We start from the raw sequence: 12,167 nt of genomic DNA, 5'->3' as shown, positions 1-12,167 counted from the left end.
CATGGATCAACATTCAGAGTTGTCAGTCCATTTAATATTGAGCTGGGATGGACATTATTGAACGCCCCATTCGATGTCTACAAACGCCACGATTGTGTATTCTTTGACAGATAGTGAGCTTTCAATAAAGCTGACTAGTTCATATAATGCGGTCTCAGCAGACCTGCCATTCGAGTATGCAGGCTGTCGTTTCGAGAAGAAACTTGAATCGATGCTAGTTCTAAGATAAATATCTATCATCTGCTTCAGAGTCTTAAGTAGGAATGAGGATAAGCTGATTGGTCGGAAATCCTTCGCCCTCGAGTGAGAGGCTTTTCCCGCTTTAGGTATGAAAACGACTTTTGTTTCTCTCCACTTTCCTGGGATATATGATAAGTTGATACATAGGTTAGGTTAGGTTATGTGGCAGCCCGATGTATCAGGCTCACTTAGACTATTCAGTCCATTGTGATACCACAGTGGTGAACTTCTCTCTTATCACTGAGTGCTGCCCGATTCCATGTTAAGCTCAATGTCAAGGGACCTCCTTTTTATAGCCGAGTCCGAACGGCGTTCCACATTCCAGTGAAACCACTTAGAGAAGCTTTGAAACCCTCAGAAATGTCACCAGCATTACTGAGGTGGGATAATCCACCGCTGAAAAACTTTTTGGTGTTCGGTCGTAGCAGGAATCGAACCGAGTTGATACATCCTTTATACATCGCCGACAACCAGGGCATTGAATGGTCGGGGGATTTGAATGGTCCAAAGCTATTTAACGCCCATCTTATTCTAGATTCCGATACAATTTCCTCGATAGGAAACGACCGCTCAACCACTGTGGCACCGCCAGAACCTGGTTCAACGGTCTGATTTCCAGGAAAATGTATGTCCAATACTACCTCCAGCGTCTCCTCACTGGACATTGTGCAATTGCCCTCCGATGTTTTAATGAAACCTAGAGCGAAGTTGGTGGATGCTAGAACCTTCCGTAGTCTGGAATCCTCGGACGTATTCTCAATACTGCTGCAGTAATCATTCCAGGAGTTATGCTGAGCATTCTAAGTTCTCGCTTGTATCCTCTCAGATTCTTCTTGTAAGCGTCCCAATCCTTAGGGGCTCTAGTGGACTTTGCCTTGTTAAAGAGCTTCCTGCAGGATTTCCTCATATTACTTAATTCCGTAGACCACCATGGTGGTCGATTTTTCCCCCTTCCCTCTAGGGCATGCAGCTTTCAGTGAGATGTTGAAGGCCTTAGTAATCCGCTCTTGCACATTACTCATATTTGTCTCTGTTATTTCCGGTATCATCATATTGAACGATTCCCTATACCTATTCCAGTCAGCTTTCCTAACATTTGGCGGAAATATGGTCTTGGTGGTATGAACATCAAATTTGAAACTGATGTAGCGATGATCTGAGAAGCTGTGTTCACTTAAAACCTGTCACTCAGATATCGTTTAATTCAGTTCTTGCGAGGCCAAGGTGATGTCCAGAACCTCTTGCCTGTTTTTAGTGACAAAGTTTGAGGTAAATCCCTTGTTGCAAACTACCCCCCTTGCATTAGTACTTCCCCATATACTATGATGCGCATTCGCATCGCATCCCATAATGTGTTTCGTCTTTGTTTTCAGTGACTCCTCAACTAAGGTCTTAACGGCACATGGAGGCATCTCCCTGTCATGTCCCATGTAGACCGAAGATACCCAATATTTGCATTTAGCTATTTCTAAATTGGCAGCCACCGTGGTGCAATGGTTAGCATGCCCGCCTTGCATACACAAGGCCGTGGGTTTGATTCCTGCTTCGACCGAACACCAAAAAGTTTTTCAGCGGTGTATTATCGCACCTCAGTAATGCTGGTGACATTTCTGAGGGTTTCAAAGCTTCTCTAAGTGGTTTCACTGCAATGTGGAACGCCGTTCGGACTCGGCTATAAAAAAGGAGGTCCCTTGTCATTGAGCTTAACATGGAATCGGGCAGGACTCAGTGATAAGAGAGAAGTTCACCAATGTGGTATCACAATGGACTGAATAGTCTAAGTGAGCCTGATACATCGGGCTGCCACCTAACCTAACCTAAATTGGCAGCGACAGTGTCTGCATTGCACATTGAAGGAAGCAGAAACAAGTTAAGCTCGTTTTTAGCAATTATACAGGCTCGATTTACATCATTACCAGTATACTGCAATAGTTTGAACCCCGGAGTACTTAATTCACATATTTTGTTTCTATAAACATATGGTTCTTGAATAAGAACTATGTCTATGTCCCCTTTCATCAAGAGAACTTTTAAGGCAGCACATGCAGCCTTACAATGATGAAAATTTATCTGGAGGATCCGTAGGACCATCGAGATTTTCAACAACCGTCACATCAGCCGCTTCAATCGAGTCATCAAGAATGTCCTCTTCAGAGATTTCGGTGACTCTCGCAATAACCATAGTTTCAACTTTGGTGAGTTCTGAGGCAGTAGAAACCTCCTCACGCATACGGTATCAATCCATGTCTTCAACTTTGGTATCTCCGTCGACTCCGCAAGAGGATCCGCTTACTTCTGATTCAGACAAAGGCTTGTCCATTTCTGAATCCTTTAGCTGATCGTTTTTATACCCACCACCATAGAATGGTGACGGGGGTATAATAAGTTTGTCATTCCGTTTGTAACACATCGAAATATCTATTTCCGACTATATAAAGTATATATATATATTCTTGATCAGGGAGAAATTCTAAGACGATATAACGATGTCCGTCTGTCTGTTGTAATCACGCTACAGTCTACAATAATGAAGCAATCGTGCTGAAATTTTGCACAAACTCGTCTTTTCCCTGCAGACAGGTCAAGTTTGAAGATGGGCTATATCGGTCCAGGTTTTGATATAGTCCCCATATAGATCGATCTCCCGATTTTACTTCTTGGGCTTATAGAAACCGCAGTTTTTATCCAGTTTACCTGAAATTGGAAATCGAGAGGTACTTTAGAACCGTAAAGAGGTGTGCCAAAAATAGTGAGCATCGGTCCATGTTTTGGTATGGTCCCCATATAAACTCCTCCCGATTTGGGGTCTTGGACTTATAGAAACCGTAGTTTTTATCCAATTTGCCTGAAATTGGAAATCTTGAGGTATTTTAGGACCATAAAGAGGTGTGCCGAAAATGGTGAGTATCGGTCCATATTTTGGTATAGCCCCCATATAGACCGATTCCCGATTTTACTTCTTGGGCTTCTAGAATCCGAAGTTTTTATCCAATTTGCCTGAAATTGGAAATCTAGAGGTATTTTTGGACCATAAAGACGTGTGCCGAAAGCGGTGAGTATCGGTCCATATTTTAGTATAGCCCCCATAAGAACGATCTCCCGATTTAACTCCTTGGGTTTCTAGAAACCGTAGTTTTTATCCGATTTGCCTGAAATTGTAAATATTCTGGTATTTTAGGCTCACAAAAACGTGTATCGGATTAAGTTTTTATCGGTCCATTTGGTAATGGCTCCATATAGACCGACTTCACTTGTTGAGGGTGTAGAAGGCGCACTGATCATGAAAATTGCTTGAAACTTAATGTAAAATTTCAAGATTTTACTTCTACAGATTTAAGATTTCAAATCAAGACGTTATTTTATAATTTTCTTGCACACTTACAAGAGATGTTAATTATTCCTCTAAAACTCAAACAAAAACGGTTCTTATAAATCCAGAATCTGATATAGTCCTCATAGGTGAAATATTAAATTTGTCTTCGGGAAGTGTCCTCAAGTCCTCAAGCCCTCCTGAAATTTCATAGGAAACCCTAATATTTGGTTCATGGTGGTGGGTATTTATGATACGGCGCGGCCGAACTTACTGCTGTATATACTTGTTATATACCTTCATTTGGATATAATGAAAGCCATAGGTTAGGTTAGGTTAAAGTGGCAGCCCGATTAAATTTCAGGCTCACTTAGACTGTTCAGTCCATTGTGATACCACATTTAACTAAAAGTACCTATTACATATGGGCACTTCTAGTCTTAACCACTGAACCTTCTCTATTATTTACTTTTATTGGAACCAACCAGATTGCTCCAAAAACATTAACAAACTGCTTAAGTTAACGTTTTCCAGGTCAGCCAGTAATCTAAAGCTATATGCTCCTAAAATTCGCTTACGCCTTACACAAAAAGCAGGACACTCACACAAGAGGTGTTTAATTGATTCCTTTTCCTCCACATCATGACAGCTTATACAATAGTCATTATACTTCGCACCTATAGTTTTTGCAAAATCACCTATCGCCGTTATAGCAGATATCAGGAGTGCTATCTGACGCCTTGAGAACACTAGCATATCTAGTGTGCGGTTTAAGTTTAAATGGGGCCATATTTACTTGGTGTCGTTACAACCCTTGCAATTTTCCCATCGAATATTGGCCATCATAACATACCAACAGATTCTATTTCTCCTGGAATATGTAAGGTAGTTCCTAGCCTTGCTAACACATCTGCTTCGCAGTTCCCCTGTATGTTCCTATGGCCAGGTACCCATATTAGGTGAATATTGTACTGCTCAGCCATCTCGTTGAGAGATTTTCGGCAGTCTATGGCCGTTTTCGAGTTAAGAAACACAGAGTCCAAGGATTTTATTGCAGGTTGACTGTCTGAGTATATATTAATGCCAATATTTATTGGAACATTACTTCCCAGCAATTCACCACCTCTCTTATTGCCAATATTTCAGCCTGAAAAACACTACAGTGATTAGGTAATCTTTTCGCTATTCGAATTTCCAGATCTTTAGAATATACTCCGAACCCCACTTGTCCATTCAATTTGGAGCTATCAGTATAGAAATCTATATATCTTTTATTCCCCGGGGTCTGTGTACACCACGCCTCACTGTTGGGAATTAGAGTTTCAAACTTTTTGTCGAAAAGTGGTTTTGCCAGGGTGTAATCCACTACGTTATGCACATCTGGCATTACTTTGAGGACCGAACTATGACCGTACATTTTTTCCGACCACAGCGATAGCTCGCGCAACCGCACAGCCGTTGTTGCAGCTGACTGTTTGGCCAAAATGTCTAAAGGCAATAGATGTAGCATGACATAAAGGGAGTCTGTTCCTGTCTTACTAAATGCGCCTGAGATACATAAGCTCGCCATACGCTGAACTTTATCTAAACAAGTCGGTTTCTGAAGTGCCGGCCACCAGACTACAACACCATATAGTATTATAGGTCTAACTACTGCCGTGTATAGCCAATGCACAATTTTTGGTCTTAGTCCCCACTTTTTCCCTATTGCCTTTTTGCACGAGTACAAAGCTACCGTGGCTTTTCTCGCCCTCTCTTCAATATTAAGCCTAAAATTCAGCTTCCTGTCCAAAATAACGCCAAGGTATTTTGCACACTCACCAAAGGGAATTTCAGTACCCCCTAAGGAAATGGGGCTAACCGTGGGAGTTTTGCGATCTTTGCAGTACATGACTAGTTCTGTCTTTGCTGGATTTACACCAAGACCATTATCTTTCGCCCATTTCTCAGTCATCCGGAGAGCTCTCTGTATAATATCTCTGATTGTGGATGGGAATTTTCCCCTGACTGCTAGCGCCACATCATCTGCGTATGCCACCACTTTTATCCTTTCTTTTTCTAGGGAAACCAGAAGGTTGTTTATAGCAACATTCCAAAGAAGAGGTTATAGAACTCCTCCTTGGGGAGTGCCTCTGTTCACATACCTTTGTATGTTTGCTTGCCCTAGTGTGGAAATACGTCTCTTTATTAGAAGTTCGTCTAACAGCCTAAGTATACCTGGATCAACATTCAGAGTTGTCAGTCCATTTAATATTGAGCTGGGATGGACATTATTGAACGCCCCTTCGATGTCTAGAAACGCCACGATTGTGTATTCTTTGACAGATAGTGAGCTTTCAATAAAGCTGACTAGTTCATGCAATGCGGTCTCACCTGCCCTTCGAGTATGCATGCTGTCGTTTCGAGAGCAAACTTGAATTCACGCTAGTTCTAAGATACATGTCATCCTCTCCAGGGTCTTAAGTAGGAATGAGGATAAGCTGATTGGTCGGAAATCCTTCGCACTCGAGTGAGAGGCTTTTCCTGCTTTAGGTATGAAGACGACTTTTGTTTCCCTCTACTTTTCTGGAATATATGCTAAGTTTACACATCGTTTATATATCACCGTCAACCAGGGGATAACTCTTTCAGCCACTGCCTGTAACTCCGCCGGAGTAATTCCATCAGGTCCGGGGGATTTGAATGGTCCAAAGCCATTTAAAGCCCATTTTATTCTAGATTCCGACACAATTTCCTCGATAGGAAATGACCGCTGAGCCTCTGTTACACCGCCAGAACATGGTTCAACCGTCTGATTTCCAGGGAAGTGTGTGTCCAAAAGTACCTCCAACGTCTCCTCACTGGACGTTGTCCAATTTCCCTCCGATGTTTTAATGAACCCTGGAGCGGTGTTAGTGGATGCTAGTACCTTCCGTAGTCTGGAAGCCTCTGACGTATTCTCAATACTGCTACAGTAATCATCCCAAGAGTTTTGTTGAGACCTTCTCAGTTCTCGTTTATATGCTCTCAGATTCATCTTGTAAGTGTCCCAATCCTCCGGAGCTCTTGTGGACTTTGCTTTGTTAAAGAGCTTCCTGCAGGATTTCCTCATATTACTTAACTCCGTAGTCCACCATGGCGGCCGATTTTTTCCCCTTGGCATTCCTCTAGGGCAAGCAGCTTTCAGTGAAATGTTGAAGGCCTTAGTAATCCGCTCCACTGCGTGTTCGATATCTTGCACTGTGCTCATATTTGTCTCCGGCATTTCCGGTATCATCAAATTGAACGATTCCCTATACCTATTCCAATCAGCTTTCCTAACATTTGGCGGAAATATGGTCTTTGAAGTACGAACAGCCAATCTGAAACTGATGTAGCGATGATCTGAGAAGCTATGTTCCCTCAAAACTTGCCACTCAGATATCTTATCATTCAGTTCCGGAGAGGTCAACGTTACGTCCAAAATCTCTTGTCTGTTCCTGGTGACGAAGGTTGGTGCATCTCCCTTATTGCAAACTACCAGGTTAGTACGCAAAATAAACACTATTAGGGACTCTCCCCTTGCATTAGTATCACTACTTCCCCAAATACTATGATGTGCATTTGCATCGCATCCCATAATGAGTTTTGTCTTTGTTTTTAGTGACTCCTCAACTAAGGTCTTAACGGCACAGGGTGGCATCTCCCTATCATGTCCCATGTAGACCGAAGATACCCAATATTTGCATGTGGATATCTCTAGACTGGCTACGATAGTGTCTGCATTGCTCAATGAAGGAAGCACAAACAAGTTTAGTTCGTTTTTAGCAATTATACATGCTCGATTTATATCGTTACCGGTATTATGCAAAAGTTTGAAACCCGGAGTGCTTAATTCACAGATCTTGTTCTTATATATGTATGGTTCTTGAATAGGAACTATATCTATGTCTCCTTTCATCAGGAGAACTTTTAAGGCAGCACAAGCGGCCTTACAATGGTGAAGATTTATCTGGAGGAACCGTAGAACCATCCAAATTTTCAACCACCGTCACATCAGCCACTTCAATTGAGTCATCAAGGGCTTCCTCTTCACAGATCTCGCAACAATCCGCGGTTCAGCTTTGGTGAGGCTTGAGCCTGTAGAAACTTCCCGCATATGATTTTCGCCATAGTCTACCGGTTTTATGTCTCCTTCGGCTTCGCTAGGAGATTTTTTCACTGCTGACTCTACCGGAGGCTTGTCCGTTTCGGAATCCTTTGGCTGATCGCTTTTGTATACCTTCATATGGATATCATGAAAGCTATAACTTACAAGTCCTTGGGTCTGGGCTGGATGTGGCAGCGACTCTATGTTTAATATAAACACCGCATGTCGTCTTGGTCCATCCACCTCATCCAAACGACCAACCTTCCAATCGGCGGTTGGAAGATCTGGGTTACATTCTTTTAGTCTCTCTAGTATTGACTCAGGATCAGGAGGGTTTGCCGGTATCCATACATGTGCTCTAGGTTTAGCCGGTATGTCTTTTTTATCTACTAACTCCAAACTTCACCAATTAGCATCAATGCAGCTTTAAAGCAATCCATAGACCTCTGGTCCTCAAATGCGACTAGCTTAAATCGTCCTTGATACCAACCAGCCTCTTGGTGTCGAGGATCTGGGCCGGGAAACTTTTCCAGCACTGTGAGTAGACGACAGACAGACCATTCTCAATCTCCCCCCATTTTTGCTTTGGAACCATACCGTCCAATGCTCCTTTATTAATGATAGCCATCACAAGGCTGTCTTTAGCAACTGAGGCAAACGATCTTTGATCCCTATGGCAGCTCATCCGGCGATCGTTCCATTTTTCCAGTCTCAAGAATTCCTTCAGCCCATTTTAAGGAATGGCTTTGTTTAGCCGACAGCGTGTTTGGGTCGACTGATCCTAACTTCTTTAGGATAAACAAAGCATTTCTTCGTTCCTTGAATCTCTTTCGAGAGGGATTGCCTCCTTTTGATGTCGTTACCTTAGAAAAAGTTCGACTTGTCAGAGTGTCGCCACCTGTCAGCCCGTCTACAGGTCGAATAATTGGGCCTAACTCTTGGTCATTGCCCAGATTTATAACTCCAGTCGATACCCGTCCACTGGGCCCTGAAGTTAGCAACCCAGTGGATGACTTTGAATTTCGCTGCATGGTGGCTTAATATCCCACCACACTTGAAATTCTTAGTAGGTACCTATTACGATGAGTTTAAAAAAACACGTCCGTTCCGTTCGACGGTTGAATAGATATATCGTTATATCGTCTTATGATTTCTCCCTGGTCAAGACTATATATTAAAGCTCGACCAAAGCGGGGTTTTCGGCCGAAGCCGATGTTAGGCAAAAAAAAAAAAAACAAACGGTCGAAGCCGATTATTTTCCTCAAATTTGTAATTAAAGAAATTTGTTGTGATTTAATTCAATATTAGCATATTTTGTTTAAACAAAGGCATAAAAACAACAACAAAGGGTAATTCTGTCCATGTCATATAATATTCTTTTAGGACTATCAGAGTTTATAGTATTCAAAATTCAGTAGTTTGATATTATAATGACAAAAAAGTATTTTTTATAATTTTTTAACGTTTTATTTGTACTAAGTGTTTTGACTAAGACAAATTCAACACTGGAACAATTCAGTATGAAATAAATTAGTCAAAAAGCATCGGCTTCGGTTAATCGTCCTCTTGACTTCAAAGGTCGATTCGTGGCCGATTATCTATAGTCAGAAATCGTTATTTGTACCTGTCACAAAAGGAATGACAAACCCCCTATATAAGATACTGATAATATTCGCTATTACTGTACTTATGGCCCAGAAGCCAGTTTTACTTTGATTTCACATTTTGCACAAGAAGAATATTAATAAAACAGTCATAACCATAGTTGCCTTCTTAAATAAATACTTTTCTCAACATTGGGAGAATGCTCCTTTAGCTTTTACAGCAAAAATTTTGTTGGAGTTTCCATCCACATTTGCTTTCTGCTCATTGCACGCTCACAAAAAATCGCTTCTGTAACATATACTCCCAAACATATTTTGCTTCAAGCATATACATTTTTGGGTATTGCCCAAACATTTATATGTTTGATCTCTACCAATATATAATATGTTTGAAAGCATATTGGTCTAAACAATATATGTTTGGGTAGTCTAAGTTCCAAACATTTTGTATTTTTGCATCCAAATTCAATAATGTTGTCTTCCAAAAAACAATATGTTATTATGTGACCATATAATATATTTGGAAGCATTTTGCACCCAAAAATATTATATGCTTAAAAAAATTCTCCCAAACAATATTGTGCTAAAAATTTTATTTATTTATTTATATATTTACAATCATAATGAATTATGAAAATAAAATATAGGTGCTAACAACATAGGTTTTCGACCTGAATGCTCAAAAATGTGCTAGTTCTTAGCACATTTTTCTGTAATACAAACATTGTAGAAGAAATTATTCAATTTTATGATTTTTATTTTATTTTAATTGTACCTTTTGCCGGACGGGGATTCGAACAGCGGACCACACAGTTTGTAAGGATCAAAGAAGTAGCTGATCAATTGCCCAAGGAAAAATAAAATGTTAATTTTGTAATAACAAGCAACAACCACCAACTTAATTCAATATCGCTCCCTGTTAAATAGCGCTCCAAGCTACTAAACACATATATGTTTATAGGCTATTTCTAAATTAATATATGTTTGCATCCAAGCATATTATATTTACAAACATTTTATGTCCCAAACATAATATGTTCTAACATATTAACATATATGTCCCAAACATGTTATGCTAGTTTATGAACATTATATGCTTGCACTCAATAATATTGTGTTTAAAAATTTGTGTTCCAAACATATAATGTTTATAGCCAAACATATGAAAAACAGTCTTTTTCATCCGTGTGCATATTGAGGAAAACCAATCTCATTTCCATCGCAATAAGGATTTCTAAGTTTCCTGCAAAAAATTTGTCATTTGTCAAAATAATTCCGATATAAAAGTATTTAACTTGCCTGCTTCTATGTTTTAAAAACATTTATTCAAATCACAATGCTTCTTTTTTTATTTGGTATTTTCACTATATTTTCGGTCTTGTACATTTAAAAAATTTTGAACTCTGAGAGGATTTTCATTATTTCTTTTTTTACTACGAGTAAAATAAAGGAACACAACTATTGAAAATACGTTCGAGGCTTTCAGACTATGGAAGGTATTAGCATCTACATTAAAACGCACAGTGCGGAGACGCTAAAGGTACTATTGGCCACATATTTTTACAGACGTGTGAACCATCTAGTGGCAGTACCATATAGGTCCCACGGTCATTTCTTACCGGGAAAATTGTATCGAAATCTGGAATAAAGTGGGATTTAAGTGGTTTTCATCCATTTAAATCCCACCAGAATTGAAGGAGTAAGGGTTTCCAAAATGTGACTCACAGAATTACCCCGTGGGTATCGGCGATATATAAAGCCTGTATCAACATATTTACAGAAAAGTGTAAAGTCAGCTTATCCTCATTCAATTCGGAAATAATTTTCAATTACACACGTGATTGAAAAGTTTGCCGTTCCCAATTAAACATGTGCTTGATTCAATCACCTATGTGATTGAAATTAAATAGTTTTGAGCGATGGAGAGAAAGATCGGAAAGAGAACAAGAAAATGTGTATTTATTCAACAACACGAGATGGAGAGCAGGGTTGGCCTGTCGCAAACAGTGACTTTTGCGACATACGTTTACGACGGTATAATACGTATGTCGCAAAAGCCGTAAGCCTAGTGTAGAAAACCTAATTTGAAATTAAAGAAATTGTGAATATTTATACCCTAAACCACATAGTGGTCAGGGTATAATAAGTTTGATCGGCCAAAAAATGTGCCTACCAGAAATGTTGATTTTAGACCCCATAAAATATATACCGATCGACTCAGAATCACCTCCTCAATAATATTGTGTTTAAAAATTTGTGTTCCAAACATATAATGTTTATAGCCAAACATATGAAAAACAGTCTTTTTCATCCGTGTGCATATTGAGGAAAACCAATCTCATTTCCATCGCAATAAGGATTTCTAAGTTTCCTGCAAAAAATTTGTCATTTGTCAAAATAATTCCGATATAAAAGTATTTAACTTGCCTGCTTCTATGTTTTAAAAACATTTATTCAAATCACAATGCTTCTTTTTTTATTTGGTATTTTCACTATATTTTCGGTCTTGTACATTTAAAAAATTTTGAACTCTGAGAGGATTTTCATTATTTCTTTTTTTACTACGAGTAAAATAAAGGAACACAACTATTGAAAATACGTTCGAGGCTTTCAGACTATGGAAGGTATTAGCATCTACATTAAAACGCACAGTGCGGAGACGCTAAAGGTACTATTGGCCACATATTTTTACAGACGTGTGAACCATCTAGTGGCAGTACCATATAGGTCCCACGGTCATTTCTTACCGGGAAAATTGTATCGAAATCTGGAATAAAGTGGGATTTAAGTGGTTTTCATCCATTTAAATCCCACCAGAATTGAAGGAGTAAGGGTTTCCAAAATGTGACTCACAGAATTACCCCGTGGGTATCGGCGATATATAAAGCCTGTATCAACATATTTA

Source organism: Haematobia irritans, chromosome 3, assembly GCF_050003625.1.
Source record: "Haematobia irritans isolate KBUSLIRL chromosome 3, ASM5000362v1, whole genome shotgun sequence".
Taxonomy (NCBI): domain Eukaryota; kingdom Metazoa; phylum Arthropoda; class Insecta; order Diptera; family Muscidae; genus Haematobia; species Haematobia irritans.
This window is presented reverse-complemented; position numbering follows the sequence as displayed.